Source organism: Phyllobates terribilis, unplaced genomic scaffold (assembly GCF_046119375.1).
Source record: "Phyllobates terribilis strain yellow unplaced genomic scaffold, ASM4611937v1 Scaffold_27__1_contigs__length_16484149, whole genome shotgun sequence".
NCBI lineage: Eukaryota > Metazoa > Chordata > Amphibia > Anura > Dendrobatidae > Phyllobates > Phyllobates terribilis.
In genome coordinates, this window is record NW_027362787.1 from 5,353,866 (window position 1) to 5,380,771 (window position 26,906).

Here is a 26,906-nt window from a genome sequence, read left to right on the forward strand (position 1 = left end):
GCTCGTTCCACCCCACCCCCCGCCTTAATTGGTTCTCCTCCCTTCCAACGGTGTTGAGGCGGGTGGGAACAGCAGGGGGTGAAGGTGCTGTGTTTAAAGAGGTGGAGTTATGCAGATCTAAAACGCGTGGATTGCAGCAGCAGCAAGCCGAAAAGTGCAGGCATGTAAGGGATCTAGAGGTTGACAACATGTCTTCTTAACGGGAGTCCAGGAGCTCATCTCCACAAATGGACTTTTCAGGATCCTTGGGTGGCTCCGTAGTTTGAAACCAATTCTGGTTATCGCTTCTCGGCCTTTTGGCTAAGATCAAGTGTAGTATCTGTTCTTATCAGTTTAATATCTGATACGTCCCCTATCTGGGGACCATATATTAAATGGATTTTTAGAACAGGGAGATGGAAAAAGAGCTTGCTCTGTCCACTCCACGCATTGACCTGGTATTGCAGTATCTCCAGGACCGGTGCACCCCTTCTTTAATGCAGTTTCTAAAATCAGAAAGAATTGAATTCAATGTTTTTTGTTCATTTTGCTTGTTTGTCGGATTTTGGGATGGACTCTTTGGCTTTGCTTTTCTTCTCCTCATTGGATTTTTCATGTTCAAAGTTGCAGAAGCCAGATTACAAGCTCATTTTGGTTCAACTTCAGCAACTGTGCATTGCATTGCCATGTAATGTGATGCAATGCTATCTTTCTAGCTCTCCCTTTTTACTTCCTTTTGGATAAACAGACATATTAGGCAAGCATTTTGGAGCTTTCACCTAAATAACTACAGGTGGTGAGATAAGCTGCACAATATAATTGACCTTTCAGTATATTGTTGCACACACACCATCTATTTAGCAAATGTCCTTGTTATCAACAGCAGCCTTTTAAACTCACCTGAGCTAACAGGTATGTGCGCTGGTTACTCTGCTGCGCTTAAAATTTCTTTTTTGGTTTGCTACAATGCCTTTTCTGAAACGTTGTCTCCCTCTGCTGGAACACTGACTTCTTTCATTTAATGCCTGCAGACTATAAAAGAGAACCCAACCCAAAAAGTTTGGTTGATTAGTCTGTGGCATTCTGTTAAACTGTTGCTTATGGCGGTCTCTGTGAGCTTCTCAGCGACATTCAGCCAGCCAGGTATCCTGCCTGCAGTAGATGGAATGTGGCAATGGAACGCTGGCTGCGCGTGTCATAATAGGCTCTGAGCCTTTATATACCTGTGCACAGCAGCAGCCACCTTCAGTCTGCTGCTGGACAGCCAGCAGCAGCAGCAGCAGGAGAGGTATGTAATCAGGAGCCCTCCTGCTAAGGGTAGACAGCTGCTCGTTCCACCCCACCCCCCGCCTTAATTGGTTCTCCTCCCTTCCAACGGTGTTGAGGCGGGTGGGAACAGCAGGGGGTGAAGGTGCTGTGTTTAAAGAGGTGGAGTTATGCAGATCTAAAACGCGTGGATTGCAGCAGCAGCAAGCCGAAAAGTGCAGGCATGTAAGGGATCTAGAGGTTGACAACATGTCTTCTTAACGGGAGTCCAGGAGCTCATCTCCACAAATGGACTTTTCAGGATCCTTGGGTGGCTCCGTAGTTTGAAACCAATTCTGGTTATCGCTTCTCGGCCTTTTGGCTAAGATCAAGTGTAGTATCTGTTCTTATCAGTTTAATATCTGATACGTCCCCTATCTGGGGACCATATATTAAATGGATTTTTAGAACAGGGAGATGGAAAAAGAGCTTGCTCTGTCCACTCCACGCATTGACCTGGTATTGCAGTATCTCCAGGACCGGTGCACCCCTTCTTTAATGCAGTTTCTAAAATCAGAAAGAATTGAATTCAATGTTTTTTGTTCATTTTGCTTGTTTGTCGGATTTTGGGATGGACTCTTTGGCTTTGCTTTTCTTCTCCTCATTGGATTTTTCATGTTCAAAGTTGCAGAAGCCAGATTACAAGCTCATTTTGGTTCAACTTCAGCAACTGTGCATTGCATTGCCATGTAATGTGATGCAATGCTATCTTTCTAGCTCTCCCTTTTTACTTCCTTTTGGATAAACAGACATATTAGGCAAGCATTTTGGAGCTTTCACCTAAATAACTACAGGTGGTGAGATAAGCTGCACAATATAATTGACCTTTCAGTATATTGTTGCACACACACCATCTATTTAGCAAAAGCCCTTGTTATCAACAGCAGCCTTTTAAACTCACCTGAGCTAACAGGTATGTGCGCTGGTTACTCTGCTGCGCTTAAAATTTCTTTTTTGGTTTGCTACAATGCCTTTTCTGAAACGTTGTCTCCCTCTGCTGGAACACTGACTTCTTTCATTTAATGCCTGCAGACTATAAAAGAGAACCCAACCCAAAAAGTTTGGTTGATTAGTCTGTGGCATTCTGTTAAACTGTTGCTTATGGCGGTCTCTGTGAGCTTCTCAGCGACATTCAGCCAGCCAGGTATCCTGCCTGCAGTAGATGGAATGTGGCAATGGAACGCTGGCTGCGCGTGTCATAATAGGCTCTGAGCCTTTATATACCTGTGCACAGCAGCAGCCACCTTCAGTCTGCTGCTGGACAGCCAGCAGCAGCAGCAGCAGGAGAGGTATGTAATCAGGAGCCCTCCTGCTAAGGGTAGACAGCTGCTCGTTCCACCCCACCCCCCGCCTTAATTGGTTCTCCTCCCTTCCAACGGTGTTGAGGCGGGTGGGAACAGCAGGGGGTGAAGGTGCTGTGTTTAAAGAGGTGGAGTTATGCAGATCTAAAACGCGTGGATTGCAGCAGCAGCAAGCCGAAAAGTGCAGGCATGTAAGGGATCTAGAGGTTGACAACATGTCTTCTTAACGGGAGTCCAGGAGCTCATCTCCACAAATGGACTTTTCAGGATCCTTGGGTGGCTCCGTAGTTTGAAACCAATTCTGGTTATCGCTTCTCGGCCTTTTGGCTAAGATCAAGTGTAGTATCGCTTCTCGGCCTTTTGGCTAAGATCAAGTGTAGTATCTTTTGAAAAGGCAGTTTTGTCCTTGGGCTGCCCTAGTAAATTGATGCATATTACACACTGGTTTGGTGCACTTGTTAGTACGCCAGGTGGCTCATAGAGTTATCTGATGGAAAACATGGCCCTCCAGGATCGAAGTCACTAGGCTGGGTAAGTGTGAGGGCTTTGGAGCAATGTGCCCCAGGAGTAGGCGCCCTGGTGGGAGTCCAAGCTTACTGGGACTGGGAACCCCAGAAAGACTTGGCTTCGTAGCACGCCGCACCTTTGCCAATCATACTTTCTGAGCAACCCCCCCCTATTCCTGGCCTCCGGGCTAGGAAGGGGAATTTTTATAAACCCGGTCGGAGGTCCGGTCAGCTTTGGGCTGAGAAACCAACACAGGCTCCAGCTCCACTAGGGTGGCAGCCTAGATGGAAGCTGGGAGCACGAAAACGGCTCTTCTCCGGCTTCGGCTAGGGAGAGCATCGGAGATCCCTGACCCTCGCTGTGGCCTTCTGGCTCGGAGGGATGGGGATGGTTTATTGGGGACCCTCTCCTCCGGGAAGGGTCCACATGAATCCTCGCCTCGTGCGCTGTTTTGGTGTGACTTCGGTCACATTTTTCAGTGCCTTGGATGCAGCTTCAATCAAAAAATCTGTTCTTATCAGTTTAATATCTGATACGTCCCCTATCTGGGGACCATATATTAAATGGATTTTTAGAACAGGGAGATGGAAAAAGAGCTTGCTCTGTCCACTCCACGCATTGACCTGGTATTGCAGTATCTCCAGGACCGGTGCACCCCTTCTTTAATGCAGTTTCTAAAATCAGAAAGAATTGAATTCAATGTTTTTTGTTCATTTTGCTTGTTTGTCGGATTTTGGGATGGACTCTTTGGCTTTGCTTTTCTTCTCCTCATTGGATTTTTCATGTTCAAAGTTGCAGAAGCCAGATTACAAGCTCATTTTGGTTCAACTTCAGCAACTGTGCATTGCATTGCCATGTAATGTGATGCAATGCTATCTTTCTAGCTCTCCCTTTTTACTTCCTTTTGGATAAACAGACATATTAGGCAAGCATTTTGGAGCTTTCACCTAAATAACTACAGGTGGTGAGATAAGCTGCACAATATAATTGACCTTTCAGTATATTGTTGCACACACACCATCTATTTAGCAAATGCCCTTGTTATCAACAGCAGCCTTTTAAACTCACCTGAGCTAACAGGTATGTGCGCTGGTTACTCTGCTGCGCTTAAAATTTCTTTTTTGGTTTGCTACAATGCCTTTTCTGAAACGTTGTCTCCCTCTGCTGGAACACTGACTTCTTTCATTTAATGCCTGCAGACTATAAAAGAGAACCCAACCCAAAAAGTTTGGTTGATTAGTCTGTGGCATTCTGTTAAACTGTTGCTTATGGCGGTCTCTGTGAGCTTCTCAGCGACATTCAGCCAGCCAGGTATCCTGCCTGCAGTAGATGGAATGTGGCAATGGAACGCTGGCTGCGCGTGTCATAATAGGCTCTGAGCCTTTATATACCTGTGCACAGCAGCAGCCACCTTCAGTCTGCTGCTGGACAGCCAGCAGCAGCAGCAGGAGAGGTATGTAATCAGGAGCCCTCCTGCTAAGGGTAGACAGCTGCTCGTTCCACCCCACCCCCCGCCTTAATTGGTTCTCCTCCCTTCCAACGGTGTTGAGGCGGGTGGGAACAGCAGGGGGTGAAGGTGCTGTGTTTAAAGAGGTGGAGTTATGCAGATCTAAAACGCGTGGATTGCAGCAGCAGCAAGCCGAAAAGTGCAGGCATGTAAGGGATCTAGAGGTTGACAACATGTCTTCTTAACGGGAGTCCAGGAGCTCATCTCCACAAATGGACTTTTCAGGATCCTTGGGTGGCTCCGTAGTTTGAAACCAATTCTGGTTATCGCTTCTCGGCCTTTTGGCTAAGATCAAGTGTAGTATCTTTTGAAAAGGCAGTTTTGTCCTTGGGCTGCCCTAGTAAATTGATGCATATTACACACTGGTTTGGTGCACTTGTTAGTACGCCAGGTGGCTCATAGAGTTATCTGATGGAAAACATGGCCCTCCAGGATCGAAGTCACTAGGCTGGGTAAGTGTGAGGGCTTTGGAGCAATGTGCCCCAGGAGTAGGCGCCCTGGTGGGAGTCCAAGCTTACTGGGACTGGGAACCCCAGAAAGACTTGGCTTCGTAGCACGCCGCACCTTTGCCAATCATACTTTCTGAGCAACCCCCCCCTATTCCTGGCCTCCGGGCTAGGAAGGGGAATTTTTATAAACCCGGTCGGAGGTCCGGTCAGCTTTGGGCTGAGAAACCAACACAGGCTCCAGCTCCACTAGGGTGGCAGCCTAGATGGAAGCTGGGAGCACGAAAACGGCTCTTCTCCGGCTTCGGCTAGGGAGAGCATCGGAGATCCCTGACCCTCGCTGTGGCCTTCTGGCTCGGAGGGATGGGGATGGTTTATTGGGGACCCTCTCCTCCGGGAAGGGTCCACATGAATCCTCGCCTCGTGCGCTGTTTTGGTGTGACTTCGGTCACATTTTTCAGTGCCTTGGATGCAGCTTCAATCAAAAAATCTGTTCTTATCAGTTTAATATCTGATACGTCCCCTATCTGGGGACCATATATTAAATGGATTTTTAGAACAGGGAGATGGAAAAAGAGCTTGCTCTGTCCACTCCACGCATTGACCTGGTATTGCAGTATCTCCAGGACCGGTGCACCCCTTCTTTAATGCAGTTTCTAAAATCAGAAAGAATTGAATTCAATGTTTTTTGTTCATTTTGCTTGTTTGTCGGATTTTGGGATGGACTCTTTGGCTTTGCTTTTCTTCTCCTCATTGGATTTTTCATGTTCAAAGTTGCAGAAGCCAGATTACAAGCTCATTTTGGTTCAACTTCAGCAACTGTGCATTGCATTGCCATGTAATGTGATGCAATGCTATCTTTCTAGCTCTCCCTTTTTACTTCCTTTTGGATAAACAGACATATTAGGCAAGCATTTTGGAGCTTTCACCTAAATAACTACAGGTGGTGAGATAAGCTGCACAATATAATTGACCTTTCAGTATATTGTTGCACACACACCATCTATTTAGCAAATGCCCTTGTTATCAACAGCAGCCTTTTAAACTCACCTGAGCTAACAGGTATGCGCGCTGGTTACTCTGCTGCGCTTAAAATTTCTTTTTTGGTTTGCTACAATGCCTTTTCTGAAACGTTGTCTCCCTCTGCTGGAACACTGACTTCTTTCATTTAATGCCTGCAGACTATAAAAGAGAACCCAACCCAAAAAGTTTGGTTGATTAGTCTGTGGCATTCTGTTAAACTGTTGCTTATGGCGGTCTCTGTGAGCTTCTCAGCGACATTCAGCCAGCCAGGTATCCTGCCTGCAGTAGATGGAATGTGGCAATGGAACGCTGGCTGCGCGTGTCATAATAGGCTCTGAGCCTTTATATACCTGTGCACAGCAGCAGCCACCTTCAGTCTGCTGCTGGACAGCCAGCAGCAGCAGCAGCAGGAGAGGTATGTAATCAGGAGCCCTCCTGCTAAGGGTAGACAGCTGCTCGTTCCACCCCACCCCCCGCCTTAATTGGTTCTCCTCCCTTCCAACGGTGTTGAGGCGGGTGGGAACAGCAGGGGGTGAAGGTGCTGTGTTTAAAGAGGTGGAGTTATGCAGATCTAAAACGCGTGGATTGCAGCAGCAGCAAGCCGAAAAGTGCAGGCATGTAAGGGATCTAGAGGTTGACAACATGTCTTCTTAACGGGAGTCCAGGAGCTCATCTCCACAAATGGACTTTTCAGTATCCTTGGGTGGCTCCGTAGTTTGAAACCAATTCTGGTTATCGCTTCTCGGCCTTTTGGCTAAGATCAAGTGTAGTATCTGTTCTTATCAGTTTAATATCTGATACGTCCCCTATCTGGGGACCATATATTAAATGGATTTTTAGAACAGGGAGATGGAAAAAGAGCTTGCTCTGTCCACTCCACGCATTGACCTGGTATTGCAGTATCTCCAGGACCGGTGCACCCCTTCTTTAATGCAGTTTCTAAAATCAGAAAGAATTGAATTCAATGTTTTTTGTTCATTTTGCTTGTTTGTCAGATTTTGGGATGGACTCTTTGGCTTTGCTTTTCTTCTCCTCATTGGATTTTTCATGTTCAAAGTTGCAGAAGCCAGATTACAAGCTCATTTTGGTTCAACTTCAGCAACTGTGCATTGCATTGCCATGTAATGTGATGCAATGCTATCTTTCTAGCTCTCCCTTTTTACTTCCTTTTGGATAAACAGACATATTAGGCAAGCATTTTGGAGCTTTCACCTAAATAACTACAGGTGGTGAGATAAGCTGCACAATATAATTGACCTTTCAGTATATTGTTGCACACACACCATCTATTTAGCAAATGCCCTTGTTATCAACAGCAGCCTTTTAAACTCACCTGAGCTAACAGGTATGTGCGCTGGTTACTCTGCTGCGCTTAAAATTTCTTTTTTGGTTTGCTACAATGCCTTTTCTGAAACGTTGTCTCCCTCTGCTGGAACACTGACTTCTTTCATTTAATGCCTGCAGACTATAAAAGAGAACCCAACCCAAAAAGTTTGGTTGATTAGTCTGTGGCATTCTGTTAAACTGTTGCTTATGGCGGTCTCTGTGAGCTTCTCAGCGACATTCAGCCAGCCAGGTATCCTGCCTGCAGTAGATGGAATGTGGCAATGGAACGCTGGCTGCGCGTGTCATAATAGGCTCTGAGCCTTTATATACCTGTGCACAGCAGCAGCCACCTTCAGTCTGCTGCTGGACAGCCAGCAGCAGCAGCAGCAGGAGAGGTATGTAATCAGGAGCCCTCCTGCTAAGGGTAGACAGCTGCTCGTTCCACCCCACCCCCCGCCTTAATTGGTTCTCCTCCCTTCCAACGGTGTTGAGGCGGGTGGGAACAGCAGGGGGTGAAGGTGCTGTGTTTAAAGAGGTGGAGTTATGCAGATCTAAAACGCGTGGATTGCAGCAGCAGCAAGCCGAAAAGTGCAGGCATGTAAGGGATCTAGAGGTTGACAACATGTCTTCTTAACGGGAGTCCAGGAGCTCATCTCCACAAATGGACTTTTCAGGATCCTTGGGTGGCTTCGTAGTTTGAAACCAATTCTGGTTATCGCTTCTCGGCCTTTTGGCTAAGATCAAGTGTAGTATCTGTTCTTATCAGTTTAATATCTGATACGTCCCCTATCTGGGGACCATATATTAAATGGATTTTTAGAACAGGGAGATGGAAAAAGAGCTTGCTCTGTCCACTCCACGCATTGACCTGGTATTGCAGTATCTCCAGGACCGGTGCACCCCTTCTTTAATGCAGTTTCTAAAATCAGAAAGAATTGAATTCAATGTTTTTTGTTCATTTTGCTTGTTTGTCGGATTTTGGGATGGACTCTTTGGCTTTGCTTTTCTTCTCCTCATTGGATTTTTCATGTTCAAAGTTGCAGAAGCCAGATTACAAGCTCATTTTGGTTCAACTTCAGCAACTGTGCATTGCATTGCCATGTAATGTGATGCAATGCTATCTTTCTAGCTCTCCCTTTTTACTTCCTTTTGGATAAACAGACATATTAGGCAAGCATTTTGGAGCTTTCACCTAAATAACTACAGGTGGTGAGATAAGCTGCACAATATAATTGACCTTTCAGTATATTGTTGCACACACACCATCTATTTAGCAAATGCCCTTGTTATCAACAGCAGCCTTTTAAACTCACCTGAGCTAACAGGTATGTGCGCTGGTTACTCTGCTGCGCTTAAAATTTCTTTTTTGGTTTGCTACAATGCCTCTTCTGAAACGTTGTCTCCCTCTGCTGGAACACTGACTTCTTTCATTTAATGCCTGCAGACTATAAAAGAGAACCCAACCCAAAAAGTTTGGTTGATTAGTCTGTGGCATTCTGTTAAACTGTTGCTTATGGCGGTCTCTGTGAGCTTCTCAGCGACATTCAGCCAGCCAGGTATCCTGCCTGCAGTAGATGGAATGTGGCAATGGAACGCTGGCTGCGCGTGTCATAATAGGCTCTGAGCCTTTATATACCTGTGCACAGCAGCAGCCACCTTCAGTCTGCTGCTGGACAGCCAGCAGCAGCAGCAGCAGGAGAGGTATGTAATCAGGAGCCCTCCTGCTAAGGGTAGACAGCTGCTCGTTCCACCCCACCCCCCGCCTTAATTGGTTCTCCTCCCTTCCAACGGTGTTGAGGCGGGTGGGAACAGCAGGGGGTGAAGGTGCTGTGTTTAAAGAGGTGGAGTTATGCAGATCTAAAACGCGTGGATTGCAGCAGCAGCAAGCCGAAAAGTGCAGGCATGTAAGGGATCTAGAGGTTGACAACATGTCTTCTTAACGGGAGTCCAGGAGCTCATCTCCACAAATGGACTTTTCAGGATCCTTGGGTGGCTCCGTAGTTTGAAACCAATTCTGGTTATCGCTTCTCGGCCTTTTGGCTAAGATCAAGTGTAGTATCTGTTCTTATCAGTTTAATATCTGATACGTCCCCTATCTGGGGACCATATATTAAATGGATTTTTAGAACAGGGAGATGGAAAAAGAGCTTGCTCTGTCCACTCCACGCATTGACCTGGTATTGCAGTATCTCCAGGACCGGTGCACCCCTTCTTTAATGCAGTTTCTAAAATCAGAAAGAATTGAATTCAATGTTTTTTGTTCATTTTGCTTGTTTGTCGGATTTTGGGATGGACTCTTTGGCTTTGCTTTTCTTCTCCTCATTGGATTTTTCATGTTCAAAGTTGCAGAAGCCAGATTACAAGCTCATTTTGGTTCAACTTCAGCAACTGTGCATTGCATTGCCATGTAATGTGATGCAATGCTATCTTTCTAGCTCTCCCTTTTTACTTCCTTTTGGATAAACAGACATATTAGGGAAGCATTTTGGAGCTTTCACCTAAATAACTACAGGTGGTGAGATAAGCTGCACAATATAATTGACCTTTCAGTATATTGTTGCACACACACCATCTATTTAGCAAATGCCCTTGTTATCAACAGCAGCCTTTTAAACTCACCTGAGCTAACAGGTATGTGCGCTGGTTACTCTGCTGCGCTTAAAATTTCTTTTTTGGTTTGCTACAATGCCTTTTCTGAAACGTTGTCTCCCTCTGCTGGAACACTGACTTCTTTCATTTAATGCCTGCAGACTATAAAAGAGAACCCAACCCAAAAAGTTTGGTTGATTAGTCTGTGGCATTCTGTTAAACTGTTGCTTATGGCGGTCTCTGTGAGCTTCTCAGCGACATTCAGCCAGCCAGGTATCCTGCCTGCAGTAGATGGAATGTGGCAATGGAACGCTGGCTGCGCGTGTCATAATAGGCTCTGAGCCTTTATATACCTGTGCACAGCAGCAGCCACCTTCAGTCTGCTGCTGGACAGCCAGCAGCAGCAGCAGCAGGAGAGGTATGTAATCAGGAGCCCTCCTGCTAAGGGTAGACAGCTGCTCGTTCCACCCCACCCCCCGCCTTAATTGGTTCTCCTCCCTTCCAACGGTGTTGAGGCGGGTGGGAACAGCAGGGGGTGAAGGTGCTGTGTTTAAAGAGGTGGAGTTATGCAGATCTAAAACGCGTGGATTGCAGCAGCAGCAAGCCGAAAAGTGCAGGCATGTAAGGGATCTAGAGGTTGACAACATGTCTTCTTAACGGGAGTCCAGGAGCTCATCTCCACAAATGGACTTTTCAGGATCCTTGGGTGGCTCCGTAGTTTGAAACCAATTCTGGTTATCGCTTCTCGGCCTTTTGGCTAAGATCAAGTGTAGTATCTGTTCTTATCAGTTTAATATCTGATACGTCCCCTATCTGGGGACCATATATTAAATGGATTTTTAGAACAGGGAAATGGAAAAAGAGCTTGCTCTGTCCACTCCACGCATTGACCTGGTATTGCAGTATCTCCAGGACCGGTGCACCCCTTCTTTAATGCAGTTTCTAAAATCAGAAAGAATTGAATTCAATGTTTTTTGTTCATTTTGCTTGTTTGTCGGATTTTGGGATGGACTCTTTGGCTTTGCTTTTCTTCTCCTCATTGGATTTTTCATGTTCAAAGTTGCAGAAGCCAGATTACAAGCTCATTTTGGTTCAACTTCAGCAACTGTGCATTGCATTGCCATGTAATGTGATGCAATGCTATCTTTCTAGCTCTCCCTTTTTACTTCCTTTTGGATAAACAGACATATTAGGCAAGCATTTTGGAGCTTTCACCTAAATAACTACAGGTGGTGAGATAAGCTGCACAATATAATTGACCTTTCAGTATATTGTTGCACACACACCATCTATTTAGCAAATGCCCTTGTTATCAACAGCAGCCTTTTAAACTCACCTGAGCTAACAGGTATGTGCGCTGGTTACTCTGCTGCGCTTAAAATTTCTTTTTTGGTTTGCTACAATGCCTTTTCTGAAACGTTGTCTCCCTCTGCTGGAACACTGACTTCTTTCATTTAATGCCTGCAGACTATAAAAGAGAACCCAACCCAAAAAGTTTGGTTGATTAGTCTGTGGCATTCTGTTAAACTGTTGCTTATGGCGGTCTCTGTGAGCTTCTCAGCGACATTCAGCCAGCCAGGTATCCTGCCTGCAGTAGATGGAATGTGGCAATGGAACGCTGGCTGCGCGTGTCATAATAGGCTCTGAGCCTTTATATACCTGTGCACAGCAGCAGCCACCTTCAGTCTGCTGCTGGACAGCCAGCAGCAGCAGCAGCAGGAGAGGTATGTAATCAGGAGCCCTCCTGCTAAGGGTAGACAGCTGCTCGTTCCACCCCACCCCCCGCCTTAATTGGTTCTCCTCCCTTCCAACGGTGTTGAGGCGGGTGGGAACAGCAGGGGGTGAAGGTGCTGTGTTTAAAGAGGTGGAGTTATGCAGATCTAAAACGCGTGGATTGCAGCAGCAGCAAGCCGAAAAGTGCAGGCATGTAAGGGATCTAGAGGTTGACAACATGTCTTCTTAACGGGAGTCCAGGAGCTCATCTCCACAAATGGACTTTTCAGGATCCTTGGGTGGCTCCGTAGTTTGAAACCAATTCTGGTTATCGCTTCTCGGCCTTTTGGCTAAGATCAAGTGTAGTATCTGTTCTTATCAGTTTAATATCTGATACGTCCCCTATCTGGGGACCATATATTAAATGGATTTTTAGAACAGGGAGATGGAAAAAGAGCTTGCTCTGTCCACTCCACGCATTGACCTGGTATTGCAGTATCTCCAGGACCGGTGCACCCCTTCTTTAATGCAGTTTCTAAAATCAGAAAGAATTGAATTCAATGTTTTTTGTTCATTTTGCTTGTTTGTCGGATTTTGGGATGGACTCTTTGGCTTTGCTTTTCTTCTCCTCATTGGATTTTTCATGTTCAAAGTTGCAGAAGCCAGATTACAAGCTCATTTTGGTTCAACTTCAGCAACTGTGCATTGCATTGCCATGTAATGTGATGCAATGCTATCTTTCTAGCTCTCCCTTTTTACTTCCTTTTGGATAAACAGACATATTAGGCAAGCATTTTGGAGCTTTCACCTAAATAACTACAGGTGGTGAGATAAGCTGCACAATATAATTGACCTTTCAGTATATTGTTGCACACACACCATCTATTTAGCAAATGCCCTTGTTATCAACAGCAGCCTTTTAAACTCACCTGAGCTAACAGGTATGCGCGCTGGTTACTCTGCTGCGCTTAAAATTTCTTTTTTGGTTTGCTACAATGCCTTTTCTGAAACGTTGTCTCCCTCTGCTGGAACACTGACTTCTTTCATTTAATGCCTGCAGACTATAAAAGAGAACCCAACCCAAAAAGTTTGGTTGATTAGTCTGTGGCATTCTGTTAAACTGTTGCTTATGGCGGTCTCTGTGAGCTTCTCAGCGACATTCAGCCAGCCAGGTATCCTGCCTGCAGTAGATGGAATGTGGCAATGGAACGCTGGCTGCGCGTGTCATAATAGGCTCTGAGCCTTTATATACCTGTGCACAGCAGCAGCCACCTTCAGTCTGCTGCTGGACAGCCAGCAGCAGCAGAAGCAGGAGAGGTATGTAATCAGGAGCCCTCCTGCTAAGGGTAGACAGCTGCTCGTTCCACCCCACCCCCCGCCTTAATTGGTTCTCCTCCCTTCCAACGGTGTTGAGGCGGGTGGGAACAGCAGGGGGTGAAGGTGCTGTGTTTAAAGAGGTGGAGTTATGCAGATCTAAAACGCGTGGATTGCAGCAGCAGCAAGCCGAAAAGTGCAGGCATGTAAGGGATCTAGAGGTTGACAACATGTCTTCTTAACGGGAGTCCAGGAGCTCATCTACACAAATGGACTTTTCAGGATCCTTGGGTGGCTCCGTAGTTTGAAACCAATTCTGGTTATCGCTTCTCGGCCTTTTGGCTAAGATCAAGTGTAGTATCTGTTCTTATCAGTTTAATATCTGATACGTCCCCTATCTGGGGACCATATATTAAATGGATTTTTAGAACAGGGAGATGGAAAAAGAGCTTGCTCTGTCCACTCCACGCATTGACCTGGTATTGCAGTATCTCCAGGACCGGTGCACCCCTTCTTTAATGCAGTTTCTAAAATCAGAAAGAATTGAATTCAATGTTTTTTGTTCATTTTGCTTGTTTGTCGGATTTTGGGATGGACTCTTTGGCTTTGCTTTTCTTCTCCTCATTGGATTTTTCATGTTCAAAGTTGCAGAAGCCAGATTACAAGCTCATTTTGGTTCAACTTCAGCAACTGTGCATTGCATTGCCATGTAATGTGATGCAATGCTATCTTTCTAGCTCTCCCTTTTTACTTCCTTTTGGATAAACAGACATATTAGGCAAGCATTTTGGAGCTTTCACCTAAATAACTACAGGTGGTGAGATAAGCTGCACAATATAATTGACCTTTCAGTATATTGTTGCACACACACCATCTATTTAGCAAATGCCCTTGTTATCAACAGCAGCCTTTTAAACTCACCTGAGCTAACAGGTATGTGCGCTGGTTACTCTGCTGCGCTTAAAATTTCTTTTTTGGTTTGCTACAATGCCTTTTCTGAAACGTTGTCTCCCTCTGCTGGAACACTGACTTCTTTCATTTAATGCCTGCAGACTATAAAAGAGAACCCAACCCAAAAAGTTTGGTTGATTAGTCTGTGGCATTCTGTTAAACTGTTGCTTATGGCGGTCTCTGTGAGCTTCTCAGCGACATTCAGCCAGCCAGGTATCCTGCCTGCAGTAGATGGAATGTGGCAATGGAACGCTGGCTGCGCGTGTCATAATAGGCTCTGAGCCTTTATATACCTGTGCACAGCAGCAGCCACCTTCAGTCTGCTGCTGGACAGCCAGCAGCAGCAGCAGCAGGAGAGGTATGTAATCAGGAGCCCTCCTGCTAAGGGTAGACAGCTGCTCGTTCCACCCCACCCCCCGCCTTAATTGGTTCTCCTCCCTTCCAACGGTGTTGAGGCGGGTGGGAACAGCAGGGGGTGAAGGTGCTGTGTTTAAAGAGGTGGAGTTATGCAGATCTAAAACGCGTGGATTGCAGCAGCAGCAAGCCGAAAAGTGCAGGCATGTAAGGGATCTAGAGGTTGACAACATGTCTTCTTAACGGGAGTCCAGGAGCTCATCTCCACAAATGGACTTTTCAGGATCCTTGGGTGGCTCCGTAGTTTGAAACCAATTCTGGTTATCGCTTCTCGGCCTTTTGGCTAAGATCAAGTGTAGTATCTGTTCTTATCTGCTCAGAGACTATTCCATCATGGACGGTCCGGAGGTAGAGGACGAGGACTAAACCCCTCCTCCCCCTCTCCCCTTATGTGTCTTGTCTTTCAATAAAGCTTCGGGCCTGTGATTTTCCCCGCCCCATCCCCTTTTTCCCAATCCCCATCCCTTATCACGGTTCGTCGTACTGTATTGATTGACATGCTTTTTCTTTCAGATTGAGTGTTTTGTGTAGCATAGGGGTGTGATGTGTCTAGTTAGTGCGTCGTATCCTCATGCTATGTAAATATGATGTAGAATTCTGTGTGTACTGGGCTGCGGCACTGTACACTGTCTGTTAACTTATTTTTTGTGCTAATAAAAGATATATTCAATCAAAAAAAAAAAAATCTGTTCTTATCAGTTTAATATCTGATACGTCCCCTATCTGGGGACCATATATTAAATGGATTTTTAGAACAGGGAGATGGAAAAAGAGCTTGCTCTGTCCACTCCACGCATTGACCTGGTATTGCAGTATCTCCAGGACCGGTGCACCCCTTCTTTAATGCAGTTTCTAAAATCAGAAAGAATTGAATTCAATGTTTTTTGTTCATTTTGCTTGTTTGTCGGATTTTGGGATGGACTCTTTGGCTTTGCTTTTCTTCTCCTCATTGGATTTTTCATGTTCAAAGTTGCAGAAGCCAGATTACAAGCTCATTTTGGTTCAACTTCAGCAACTGTGCATTGCATTGCCATGTAATGTGATGCAATGCTATCTTTCTAGCTCTCCCTTTTTACTTCCTTTTGGATAAACAGACATATTAGGCAAGCATTTTGGAGCTTTCACCTAAATAACTACAGGTGGTGAGATAAGCTGCACAATATAATTGACCTTTCAGTATATTGTTGCACACACACCATCTATTTAGCAAATGCCCTTGTTATCAACAGCAGCCTTTTAAACTCACCTGAGCTAACAGGTATGTGCGCTGGTTACTCTGCTGCGCTTAAAATTTCTTTTTTGGTTTGCTACAATGCCTTTTCTGAAACGTTGTCTCCCTCTGCTGGAACACTGACTTCTTTCATTTAATGCCTGCAGACTATAAAAGAGAACCCAACCCAAAAAGTTTGGTTGATTAGTCTGTGGCATTCTGTTAAACTGTTGCTTATGGCGGTCTCTGTGAGCTTCTCAGCGACATTCAGCCAGCCAGGTATCCTGCCTGCAGTAGATGGAATGTGGCAATGGAACGCTAGCTGCGCGTGTCATAATAGGCTCTGAGCCTTTATATACCTGTGCACAGCAGCAGCCACCTTCAGTCTGCTGCTGGACAGCCAGCAGCAGCAGCAGCAGGAGAGGTATGTAATCAGGAGCCCTCCTGCTAAGGGTAGACAGCTGCTCGTTCCACCCCACCCCCCGCCTTAATTGGTTCTCCTCCCTTCCAACGGTGTTGAGGCGGGTGGGAACAGCAGGGGGTGAAGGTGCTGTGTTTAAAGAGGTGGAGTTATGCAGATCTAAAACGCGTGGATTGCAGCAGCAGCAAGCCGAAAAGTGCAGGCATGTAAGGGATCTAGAGGTTGACAACATGTCTTCTTAACGGGAGTCCAGGAGCTCATCTCCACAAATGGACTTTTCAGGATCCTTGGGTGGCTCCGTAGTTTGAAACCAATTCTGGTTATCGCTTCTCTGCCTTTTGGCTAAGATCAAGTGTAGTATCTGTTCTTATCAGTTTAATATCTGATACGTCCCCTATCTGGGGACCATATATTAAATGGATTTTTAGAACAGGGAGATGGAAAAAGAGCTTGCTCTGTCCACTCCACGCATTGACCTGGTATTGCAGTATCTCCAGGACCGGTGCACCCCTTCTTTAATGCAGTTTCTAAAATCAGAAAGAATTGAATTCAATGTTTTTTGTTCATTTTGCTTGTTTGTCGGATTTTGGGATGGACTCTTTGGCTTTGCTTTTCTTCTCCTCATTGGATTTTTCATGTTCAAAGTTGCAGAAGCCAGATTACAAGCTCATTTTGGTTCAACTTCAGCAACTGTGCATTGCATTGCCATGTAATGTGATGCAATGCTATCTTTCTAGCTCTCCCTTTTTACTTCCTTTTGGATAAACAGACATATTAGGCAAGCATTTTGGAGCTTTCACCTAAATAACTACAGGTGGTGAGATAAGCTGCACAATATAATTGACCTTTCAGTATATTGTTGCACACACACCATCTATTTAGCAAATGCCCTTGTTATCAACAGCAGCCTTTTAAACTCACCTGAGCTAACAGGTATGTGCGCTGGTTACTCTGCTGCGCTTAAAATTTCTTTTTTGGTTTGCTACAATGCCTTTTCTGAAACGTTGTCTCCCTCTGCTGGAACACTGACTTCTTTCATTTAATGCCTGCAGACTATAAAAGAGAACCCAACCCAAAAAGTTTGGTTGATTAGTCTGTGGCATTCTGTTAAACTGTTGCTTATGGCGGTCTCTGTGAGCTTCTCAGCGACATTCAGCCAGCCAGGTATCCTGCCTGCAGTAGATGGAATGTGGCAATGGAACGCTGGCTGCGCATGTCATAATAGGCTCTGAGCCTTTATATACCTGTGCACAGCAGCAGCCACCTTCAGTCTGCTGCTGGACAGCCAGCAGCAGCAGCAGCAGGAGAGGTATGTAATCAGGAGCCCTCCTGCTAAGGGTAGACAGCTGCTCGTTCCACCCCACCCCCCGCCTTAATTGGTTCTCCTCCCTTCCAACGGTGTTGAGGCGGGTGGGAACAGCAGGGGGTGAAGGTGCTGTGTTTAAAGAGGTGGAGTTATGCAGATCTAAAACGCGTGGATTGCAGCAGCAGCAAGCCGAAAAGTGCAGGCATGTAAGGGATCTAGAGGTTGACAACATGTCTTCTTAACGGGAGTCCAGGAGCTCATCTCCACAAATGGACTTTTCAGGATCCTTGGGTGGCTCCGTAGTTTGAAACCAATTCTGGTTATCGCTTCTCGGCCTTTTGGCTAAGATCAAGTGTAGTATCTGTTCTTATCAGTTTAATATCTGATACGTCCCCTATCTGGGGACCATATATTAAATGGATTTTTAGAACAGGGAGATGGAAAAAGAGCTTGCTCTGTCCACTCCACGCATTGACCTGGTATTGCAGTATCTCCAGGACCGGTGCACCCCTTCTTTAATGCAGTTTCTAAAATCAGAAAGAATTGAATTCAATGTTTTTTGTTCATTTTGCTTGTTTGTCGGATTTTGGGATGGACTCTTTGGCTTTGCTTTTCTTCTCCTCATTGGATTTTTCATGTTCAAAGTTGCAGAAGCCAGATTACAAGCTCATTTTGGTTCAACTTCAGCAACTGTGCATTGCATTGCCATGTAATGTGATGCAATGCTATCTTTCTAGCTCTCCCTTTTTACTTCCTTTTGGATAAACAGACATATTAGGCAAGCATTTTGGAGCTTTCACCTAAATAACTACAGGTGGTGAGATAAGCTGCACAATATAATTGACCTTTCAGTATATTGTTGCACACACACCATCTATTTAGCAAATGCCCTTGTTATCAACAGCAGCCTTTTAAACTCACCTGAGCTAACAGGTATGTGCGCTGGTTACTCTGCTGCGCTTAAAATTTCTTTTTTGGTTTGCTACAATGCCTTTTCTGAAACGTTGTCTCCTTCTGCTGGAACACTGACTTCTTTCATTTAATGCCTGCAGACTATAAAAGAGAACCCAACCCAAAAAGTTTGGTTGATTAGTCTGTGGCATTCTGTTAAACTGTTGCTTATGGCGGTCTCTGTGAGCTTCTCAGCGACATTCAGCCAGCCAGGTATCCTGCCTGCAGTAGATGGAATGTGGCAATGGAACGCTGGCTGCGCGTGTCATAATAGGCTCTGAGCCTTTATATACCTGTGCACAGCAGCAGCCACCTTCAGTCTGCTGCTGGACAGCCAGCAGCAGCAGCAGCAGGAGAGGTATGTAATCAGGAGCCCTCCTGCTAAGGGTAGACAGCTGCTCGTTCCACCCCACCCCCCACCTTAATTGGTTCTCCTCCCTTCCAACGGTGTTGAGGCGGGTGGGAACAGCAGGGGGTGAAGGTGCTGTGTTTAAAGAGGTGGAGTTATGCAGATCTAAAACGCGTGGATTGCAGCAGCAGCAAGCCGAAAAGTGCAGGCATGTAAGGGATCTAGAGGTTGACAACATGTCTTCTTAACGGGAGTCCAGGAGCTCATCTCCACAAATGGACTTTTCAGGATCCTTGGGTGGCTCCGTAGTTTGAAACCAATTCTGGTTATCGCTTCTCGGCCTTTTGGCTAAGATCAAGTGTAGTATCTGTTCTTATCAGTTTAATATCTGATACGTCCCCTATCTGGGGACCATATATTAAATGGATTTTTAGAACAGGGAGATGGAAAAAGAGCTTGCTCTGTCCACTCCACGCATTGACCTGGTATTGCAGTATCTCCAGGACCGGTGCACCCCTTCTTTAATGCAGTTTCTAAAATCAGAAAGAATTGAATTCAATGTTTTTTGTTCATTTTGCTTGTTTGTCGGATTTTGGGATGGACTCTTTGGCTTTGCTTTTCTTCTCCTCATTGGATTTTTCATGTTCAAAGTTGCAGAAGCCAGATTACAAGCTCATTTTGGTTCACCTTCAGCAACTGTGCATTGCATTGCCATGTAATGTGATGCAATGCTATCTTTCTAGCTCTCCCTTTTTACTTCCTTTTGGATAAACAGACATATTAGGCAAGCATTTTGGAGCTTTCACCTAAATAACTACAGGTGGTGAGATAAGCTGCACAATATAATTGACCTTTCAGTATATTGTTGCACACACACCATCTATTTAGCAAATGCCCTTGTTATCAACAGCAGCCTTTTAAACTCACCTGAGCTAACAGGTATGTGCGCTGGTTACTCTGCTGCGCTTAAAATTTCTTTTTTGGTTTGCTACAATGCCTTTTCTGAAACGTTGTCTCCCTCTGCTGGAACACTGACTTCTTTCATTTAATGCCTGCAGACTATAAAAGAGAACCCAACCCAAAAAGTTTGGTTGATTAGTCTGTGGCATTCTGTTAAACTGTTGCTTATGGCGGTCTCTGTAAGCTTCTCAGCGACATTCAGCCAGCCAGGTATCCTGCCTGCAGTAGATGGAATGTGGCAATGGAACGCTGGCTGCGCGTGTCATAATAGGCTCTGAGCCTTTATATACCTGTGCACAGCAGCAGCCACCTTCAGTCTGCTGCTGGACAGCCAGCAGCAGCAGCAGCAGGAGAGGTATGTAATCAGGAGCCCTCCTGCTAAGGGTAGACAGCTGCTCGTTCCACCCCACCCCCCGCCTTAATTGGTTCTCCTCCCTTCCAACGGTGTTGAGGCGGGTGGGAACAGCAGGGGGTGAAGGTGCTGTGTTTAAAGAGGTGGAGTTATGCAGATCTAAAACGCGTGGATTGCAGCAGCAGCAAGCCGAAAAGTGCAGGCATGTAAGGGATCTAGAGGTTGACAACATGTCTTCTTAACGGGAGTCCAGGAGCTCATCTCCACAAATGGACTTTTCAGGATCCTTGGGTGGCTCCGTAGTTTGAAACCAATTCTGGTTATCGCTTCTCGGCCTTTTGGCTAAGATCAAGTGTAGTATCTGTTCTTATCAGTTTAATATCTGATACGTCCCCTATCTGGGGACCATATATTAAATGGATTTTTAGAACAGGGAGATGGAAAAAGAGCTTGCTCTGTCCACTCCACGCATTGACCTGGTATTGCAGTATCTCCAGGACTGGTGCACCCCTTCTTTAATGCAGTTTCTAAAATCAGAAAGAATTGAATTCAATGTTTTTTGTTCATTTTGCTTGTTTGTCGGATTTTGGGATGGACTCTTTGGCTTTGCTTTTCTTCTCCTCATTGGATTTTTCATGTTCAAAGTTGCAGAAGCCAGATTACAAGCTCATTTTGGTTCAACTTCAGCAACTGTGCATTGCATTGCCATGTAATGTGATGCAATGCTATCTTTCTAGCTCTCCCTTTTTACTTCCTTTTGGATAAACAGACATATTAGGCAAGCATTTTGGAGCTTTCACCTAAATAACTACAGGTGGTGAGATAAGCTGCACAATATAATTGACCTTTCAGTATATTGTTGCACACACACCATCTATTTAGCAAATGCCCTTGTTATCAACAGCAGCCTTTTAAACTCACCTGAGCTAACAGGTATGTGCGCTGGTTACTCTGCTGCGCTTAAAATTTCTTTTTTGGTTTGCTACAATGCCTTTTCTGAAACGTTGTCTCCCTCTGCTGGAACACTGACTTCTTTCATTTAATGCCTGCAGACTATAAAAGAGAACCCAACCCAAAAAGTTTGGTTGATTAGTCTGTGGCATTCTGTTAAACTGTTGCTTATGGCGGTCTCTGTGAGCTTCTCAGCGACATTCAGCCAGCCAGGTATCCTGCCTGCAGTAGATGGAATGTGGCAATGGAACGCTGGCTGCGCGTGTCATAATAGGCTCTGAGCCTTTATATACCTGTGCACAGCAGCAGCCACCTTCAGTCTGCTGCTGGACAGCCAGCAGCAGCAGCAGCAGGAGAGGTATGTAATCAGGAGCCCTCCTGCTAAGGGTAGACAGCTGCTCGTTCCACCCCACCCCCCGCCTTAATTGGTTCTCCTCCCTTCCAACGGTGTTGAGGCGGGTGGGAACAGCAGGGGGTGAAGGTGCTGTGTTTAAAGAGGTGGAGTTATGCAGATCTAAAACGCGTGGATTGCAGCAGCAGCAAGCCGAAAAGTGCAGGCATGTAAGGGATCTAGAGGTTGACAACATGTCTTCTTAACGGGAGTCCAGGAGCTCATCTCCACAAATGGACTTTTCAGGATCCTTGGGTGGCTCCGTAGTTTGAAACCAATTCTGGTTATCGCTTCTCGGCCTTTTGGCTAAGATCAAGTGTAGTATCTGTTCTTATCAGTTTAATATCTGATACGTCCCCTATCTGGGGACCATATATTAAATGGATTTTTAGAACAGGGAGATGGAAAAAGAGCTTGCTCTGTCCCCTCCACGCATTGACCTGGTATTGCAGTATCTCCAGGACCGGTGCACCCCTTCTTTAATGCAGTTTCTAAAATCAGAAAGAATTGAATTCAATGTTTTTTGTTCATTTTGCTTGTTTGTCGGATTTTGGGATGGACTCTTTGGCTTTGCTTTTCTTCTCCTCATTGGATTTTTCATGTTCAAAGTTGCAGAAGCCAGATTACAAGCTCATTTTGGTTCAACTTCAGCAACTGTGCATTGCATTGCCATGTAATGTGATGCAATGCTATCTTTCTAGCTCTCCCTTTTTACTTCCTTTTGGATAAACAGACATATTAGGCAAGCATTTTGGAGCTTTCACCTAAATAACTACAGGTGGTGAGATAAGCTGCACAATATAATTGACCTTTCAGTATATTGTTGCACACACACCATCTATTTAGCAAATGCCCTTGTTATCAACAGCAGCCTTTTAAACTCACCTGAGCTAACAGGTATGTGCGCTGGTTACTCTGCTGCGCTTAAAATTTCTTTTTTGGTTTGCTACAATGCCTTTTCTGAAACGTTGTCTCCCTCTGCTGGAACACTGACTTCTTTCATTTAATGCCTGCAGACTATAAAAGAGAACCCAACCCAAAAAGTTTGGTTGATTAGTCTGTGGCATTCTGTTAAACTGTTGCTTATGGCGGTCTCTGTGAGCTTCTCAGCGACATTCAGCCAGCCAGGTATCCTGCCTGCAGTAGATGGAATGTGGCAATGGAACGCTGGCTGCGCGTGTCATAATAGGCTCTGAGCCTTTATATACCTGTGCACAGCAGCAGCCACCTTCAGTCTGCTGCTGGACAGCCAGCAGCAGCAGCAGCAGGAGAGGTATGTAATCAGGAGCCCTCCTGCTAAGGGTAGACAGCTGCTCGTTCCACCCCACCCCCCGCCTTAATTGGTTCTCCTCCCTTCCAACGGTGTTGAGGCGGGTGGGAACAGCAGGGGGTGAAGGTGCTGTGTTTAAAGAGGTGGAGTTATGCAGATCTAAAACGCGTGGATTGCAGCAGCAGCAAGCCGAAAAGTGCAGGCATGTAAGGGATCTAGAGGTTGACAACATGTCTTCTTAACGGGAGTCCAGGAGCTCATCTCCACAAATGGACTTTTCAGGATCCTTGGGTGGCTCCGTAGTTTGAAACCAATTCTGGTTATCGCTTCTCGGCCTTTTGGCTAAGATCAAGTGTAGTATCTGTTCTTATCAGTTTAATATCTGATACGTCCCCTATCTGGGGACCATATATTAAATGGATTTTTAGAACAGGGAGATGGAAAAAGAGCTTGCTCTGTCCACTCCACGCATTGACCTGGTATTGCAATATCTCCAGGACCGGTGCACCCCTTCTTTAATGCAGTTTCTAAAATCAGAAAGAATTGAATTCAATGTTTTTTGTTCATTTTGCTTGTTTGTCGGATTTTGGGATGGACTCTTTGGCTTTGCTTTTCTTCTCCTCATTGGATTTTTCATGTTCAAAGTTGCAGAAGCCAGATTACAAGCTCATTTTGGTTCAACTTCAGCAACTGTGCATTGCATTGCCATGTAATGTGATGCAATGCTATCTTTCTAGCTCTCCCTTTTTACTTCCTTTTGGATAAACAGACATATTAGGCAAGCATTTTGGAGCTTTCACCTAAATAACTACAGGTGGTGAGATAAACTGCACAATATAATTGACCTTTCAGTATATTGTTGCACACACACCATCTATTTAGCAAATGCCCTTGTTATCAACAGCAGCCTTTTAAACTCACCTGAGCTAACAGGTATGTGCGCTGGTTACTCTGCTGTGCTTAAAATTTCTTTTTTGGTTTGCTACAATGCCTTTTCTGAAACGTTGTCTCCCTCTGCTGGAACACTGACTTCTTTCATTTAATGCCTGCAGACTATAAAAGAGAACCCAACCCAAAAAGTTTGGTTGATTAGTCTGTGGCATTCTGTTAAACTGTTGCTTATGGCGGTCTCTGTGAGCTTCTCAGCAACATTCAGCCAGCCAGGTATCCTGCCTGCAGTAGATGGAATGTGGCAATGGAACGCTGGCTGTGCGTGTCATAATAGGCTCTGAGCCTTTATATACCTGTGCACAGCAGCAGCCACCTTCAGTCTGCTGCTGGACAGCCAGCAGCAGCAGCAGCAGGAGAGGTATGTAATCAGGAGCCCTCCTGCTAAGGGTAGACAGCTGCTCGTTCCACCCCACCCCCCGCCTTAATTGGTTCTCCTCCCTTCCAACGGTGTTGAGGCGGGTGGGAACAGCAGGGGGTGAAGGTGCTGTGTTTAAAGAGGTGGAGTTATGCAGATCTAAAACGCGTGGATTGCAGCAGCAGCAAGCCGAAAAGTGCAGGCATGTAAGGGATCTAGAGGTTGACAACATGTCTTCTTAACGGGAGTCCAGGAGCTCATCTCCACAAATGGACTTTTCAGGATCCTTGGGTGGCTCCGTAGTTTGAAACCAATTCTGGTTATCGCTTCTCGGCCTTTTGGCTAAGATCAAGTGTAGTATCTTTCGAAAAGGCAGTTTTGGATATTGGCCGCCCTAGTAGATTGATACATTATGCACACTGGGGTTTAGGCGCTTGTTAGTACGCCAGGTGGCTAATATAGTCATCTGGTGGAAAGCATGGCCCCCCAGGATCGACGCCATTGGGCCGGGGAAGATCGAAAGCCCGAAGTGTGAAGTGCCCCAGGAGTGGTGACCCTGGGGTGCCTTAACTCACTGGGATTGGGAACCCCACTTGAGTTTATGGCACATTTGCACAAGCACTTCAAATTTTCTTTCTTCGCACACACCCTTATTCCGGGCCTTCTGGCCTTAGGATGGGGAATTTTTCAATTCCCGGTCGAAGGTCCGGGCAGTATTATACTGTGAAACCTTCACTATTTATTTAATTTCTTTGTCACTGTGTGTCCACTTATTCACGTGTGTCACGTCCTACTAGGATTTTGTCGGGATGCGGTTCCCTTACGGGTTCCTCTCTTGGCAGGTCTAGGGGGGGAGTGTGTGGCCATCAGGTTCCGCTCCCCCCTGAACCCCCCTGGCTCTCCTCTTTCGGGAGGACAGCGTTGTTGGCTCCCCTCTTCCGGGAGGGGAGCACAGTCTTTGGCTCCCAGTGCCTTGCTCGGGTGAGAACTCGGGCAGGTGCTGGGGGTAAGATTGGGTCGCCTCTGGCTTCGGCTGGAGGTGGCTTTTTGTCCCTGTTCCTCGCTGTGGCCTTTTGGCTCGGAGGGACGGGGAATGGTTTGGGGGACCCTTCTCCTTTTGGAGAGGGTTTCAAGAAGACCAGCATCCTAGTGCACTTTTTTTGTGGCACTTGTCACTTTTTTAAGCGCACTCGGGTTTTGTACACGAATTCGGGCTTTCGATTAAAATAAAAAATCTGTTCTTATCAGTTTAATATCTGATACGTCCCCTATCTGGGGACCATATATTAAATGGATTTTTAGAACAGGGAGATGGAAAAAGAGCTTGCTCTGTCCATTCCACGCATTGACCTGGTATTGCAGTATCTCCAGGACCGGTGCACCCCTTCTTTAATGCAGTTTCTAAAATCAGAAAGAATTGAATTCAATGTTTTTTGTTCATTTTGCTTGTTTGTCGGATTTTGGGATGGACTCTTTGGCTTTGCTTTTCTTCTCCTCATTGGATTTTTCATGTTCAAAGTTGCAGAAGCCAGATTACAAGCTCATTTTGGTTCAACTTCAGCAACTGTGCATTGCATTGCCATGTAATGTGATGCAATGCTATCTTTCTAGCTCTCCCTTTTTACTTCCTTTTGGATAAACAGACATATTAGGCAAGCATTTTGGAGCTTTCACCTAAATAACTACAGGTGGTGAGATAAGCTGCACAATATAATTGACCTTTCAGTATATTGTTGCACACACACCATCTATTTAGCAAATGCCCTTGTTATCAACAGCAGCCTTTTAAACTCACCTGAGCTAACAGGTATGTGCGCTGGTTACTCTGCTGCGCTTAAAATTTCTTTTTTGGTTTGCTACAATGCCTTTTCTGAAACGTTGTCTCCCTCTGCTGGAACACTGACTTCTTTTATTTAATGCCTGCAGACTATAAAAGAGAACCCAACCCAAAAAGTTTGGTTGATTAGTCTGTGGCATTCTGTTAAACTGTTGCTTATGGCGGTCTCTGTGAGCTTCTCAGCGACATTCAGCCAGCCAGGTATCCTGCCTGCAGTAGATGGAATGTGGCAATGGAACGCTGGCTGCGCGTGTCATAATAGGCTCTGAGCCTTTATATATCTGTGCACAGCAGCAGCCACCTTCAGTCTGCTGCTGGACAGCCAGCAGCAGCAGCAGGAGAGGTATGTAATCAGGAGCCCTCCTGCTAAGGGTAGACAGCTGCTCGTTCCACCCCACCCCCCGCCTTAATTGGTTCTCCTCCCTTCCAACGGTGTTGAGGCGGGTGGGAACAGCAGGGGGTGAAGGTGCTGTGTTTAAAGAGGTGGAGTTATGCAGATCTAAAACGCGTGGACTGCAGCAGCAGCAAGCCGAAAAGTGCAGGCATGTAAGGGATCTAGAGGTTGACAACATGTCTTCTTAACGGGAGTCCAGGAGCTCATCTCCACAAATGGACTTTTCAGGATCCTTGGGTGGCTCCGTAGTTTGAAACCAATTCTGGTTATCGCTTCTCGGCCTTTTGGCTAAGATCAAGTGTAGTATCTGTTCTTATCAGTTTAATATCTGATACGTCCCCTATCTGGGGACCATATATTAAATGGATTTTTAGAACAGGGAGATGGAAAAAGAGCTTGCTCTGTCCACTCCACGCATTGACCTGGTATTGCAGTATCTCCAGGACCGGTGCACCCCTTCTTTAATGCAGTTTCTAAAATCAGAAAGAATTGAATTCAATGTTTTTTGTTCATTTTGCTTGTTTGTCGGATTTTGGGATGGACTCTTTGGCTTTGCTTTTCTTCTCCTCATTGGATTTTTCATGTTCAAAGTTGCAGAAGTCAGATTACAAGCTCATTTTGGTTCAACTTCAGCAACTGTGCATTGCATTGCCATGTAATGTGATGCAATGCTATCTTTCTAGCTCTCCCTTTTTACTTCCTTTTGGATAAACAGACATATTAGGCAAGCATTTTGGAGCTTTCACCTAAATAACTACAGGTGGTGAGATAAGCTGCACAATATAATTGACCTTTCAGTATATTGTTGCACACACACCATCTATTTAGCAAAT

General features: G+C 45.6%; 19 non-coding genes and 4 pseudogenes across 19 annotated transcripts; all 23 read left to right on the forward strand.

Moving 5' to 3' along the window:
- Positions 1–280: 280 nt before the first annotated feature.
- LOC141177337 (U2 spliceosomal RNA) lies at positions 281–471 on the forward strand. Its single transcript, XR_012253940.1, has one exon. It is a non-coding gene; the product is annotated as a U2 spliceosomal RNA (small nuclear RNA).
- A 1,115-nt stretch (positions 472–1,586) lies between these two features.
- LOC141177349 (U2 spliceosomal RNA) lies at positions 1,587–1,777 on the forward strand. The gene has a single exon (XR_012253951.1). It is a non-coding gene; the product is annotated as a U2 spliceosomal RNA (small nuclear RNA).
- A 1,115-nt stretch (positions 1,778–2,892) lies between these two features.
- Positions 2,893–3,045, forward strand: LOC141178006 (U2 spliceosomal RNA; annotated as a pseudogene).
- A 525-nt stretch (positions 3,046–3,570) lies between these two features.
- LOC141177658 (U2 spliceosomal RNA) lies at positions 3,571–3,752 on the forward strand. Its single transcript, XR_012254232.1, has one exon. It is a non-coding gene; the product is annotated as a U2 spliceosomal RNA (small nuclear RNA).
- A 1,112-nt stretch (positions 3,753–4,864) lies between these two features.
- Positions 4,865–4,980, forward strand: LOC141178068 (U2 spliceosomal RNA; annotated as a pseudogene).
- Positions 4,981–5,505: 525 nt separating this feature from the next.
- On the forward strand, positions 5,506–5,687 carry LOC141177659 (U2 spliceosomal RNA). The gene has a single exon (XR_012254233.1). It is a non-coding gene; the product is annotated as a U2 spliceosomal RNA (small nuclear RNA).
- Positions 5,688–6,802: 1,115 nt separating this feature from the next.
- Positions 6,803–6,993, forward strand: LOC141177361 (U2 spliceosomal RNA). The gene has a single exon (XR_012253962.1). It is a non-coding gene; the product is annotated as a U2 spliceosomal RNA (small nuclear RNA).
- A 1,115-nt stretch (positions 6,994–8,108) lies between these two features.
- Positions 8,109–8,299, forward strand: LOC141177373 (U2 spliceosomal RNA). Its single transcript, XR_012253973.1, has one exon. It is a non-coding gene; the product is annotated as a U2 spliceosomal RNA (small nuclear RNA).
- Positions 8,300–9,414: 1,115 nt separating this feature from the next.
- Positions 9,415–9,605, forward strand: LOC141177385 (U2 spliceosomal RNA). Its single transcript, XR_012253984.1, has one exon. It is a non-coding gene; the product is annotated as a U2 spliceosomal RNA (small nuclear RNA).
- A 1,115-nt stretch (positions 9,606–10,720) lies between these two features.
- On the forward strand, positions 10,721–10,911 carry LOC141177498 (U2 spliceosomal RNA). The gene has a single exon (XR_012254087.1). It is a non-coding gene; the product is annotated as a U2 spliceosomal RNA (small nuclear RNA).
- Positions 10,912–12,026: 1,115 nt separating this feature from the next.
- LOC141177397 (U2 spliceosomal RNA) lies at positions 12,027–12,217 on the forward strand. The gene has a single exon (XR_012253995.1). It is a non-coding gene; the product is annotated as a U2 spliceosomal RNA (small nuclear RNA).
- Positions 12,218–13,332: 1,115 nt separating this feature from the next.
- LOC141177409 (U2 spliceosomal RNA) lies at positions 13,333–13,523 on the forward strand. The gene has a single exon (XR_012254006.1). It is a non-coding gene; the product is annotated as a U2 spliceosomal RNA (small nuclear RNA).
- A 1,115-nt stretch (positions 13,524–14,638) lies between these two features.
- On the forward strand, positions 14,639–14,748 carry LOC141178002 (U2 spliceosomal RNA; annotated as a pseudogene).
- A 265-nt stretch (positions 14,749–15,013) lies between these two features.
- On the forward strand, positions 15,014–15,213 carry LOC141177770 (U2 spliceosomal RNA). The gene has a single exon (XR_012254324.1). It is a non-coding gene; the product is annotated as a U2 spliceosomal RNA (small nuclear RNA).
- A 1,115-nt stretch (positions 15,214–16,328) lies between these two features.
- Positions 16,329–16,519, forward strand: LOC141177366 (U2 spliceosomal RNA). Its single transcript, XR_012253967.1, has one exon. It is a non-coding gene; the product is annotated as a U2 spliceosomal RNA (small nuclear RNA).
- A 1,115-nt stretch (positions 16,520–17,634) lies between these two features.
- On the forward strand, positions 17,635–17,825 carry LOC141177422 (U2 spliceosomal RNA). Its single transcript, XR_012254018.1, has one exon. It is a non-coding gene; the product is annotated as a U2 spliceosomal RNA (small nuclear RNA).
- A 1,115-nt stretch (positions 17,826–18,940) lies between these two features.
- On the forward strand, positions 18,941–19,131 carry LOC141177434 (U2 spliceosomal RNA). Its single transcript, XR_012254029.1, has one exon. It is a non-coding gene; the product is annotated as a U2 spliceosomal RNA (small nuclear RNA).
- A 1,115-nt stretch (positions 19,132–20,246) lies between these two features.
- LOC141177390 (U2 spliceosomal RNA) lies at positions 20,247–20,437 on the forward strand. The gene has a single exon (XR_012253989.1). It is a non-coding gene; the product is annotated as a U2 spliceosomal RNA (small nuclear RNA).
- A 1,115-nt stretch (positions 20,438–21,552) lies between these two features.
- LOC141177359 (U2 spliceosomal RNA) lies at positions 21,553–21,743 on the forward strand. The gene has a single exon (XR_012253960.1). It is a non-coding gene; the product is annotated as a U2 spliceosomal RNA (small nuclear RNA).
- A 1,115-nt stretch (positions 21,744–22,858) lies between these two features.
- On the forward strand, positions 22,859–23,049 carry LOC141177326 (U2 spliceosomal RNA). Its single transcript, XR_012253930.1, has one exon. It is a non-coding gene; the product is annotated as a U2 spliceosomal RNA (small nuclear RNA).
- Positions 23,050–24,164: 1,115 nt separating this feature from the next.
- Positions 24,165–24,256, forward strand: LOC141178094 (U2 spliceosomal RNA; annotated as a pseudogene).
- A 789-nt stretch (positions 24,257–25,045) lies between these two features.
- LOC141177728 (U2 spliceosomal RNA) lies at positions 25,046–25,229 on the forward strand. Its single transcript, XR_012254295.1, has one exon. It is a non-coding gene; the product is annotated as a U2 spliceosomal RNA (small nuclear RNA).
- A 1,112-nt stretch (positions 25,230–26,341) lies between these two features.
- LOC141177447 (U2 spliceosomal RNA) lies at positions 26,342–26,532 on the forward strand. Its single transcript, XR_012254040.1, has one exon. It is a non-coding gene; the product is annotated as a U2 spliceosomal RNA (small nuclear RNA).
- Positions 26,533–26,906: the final 374 nt, after the last annotated feature.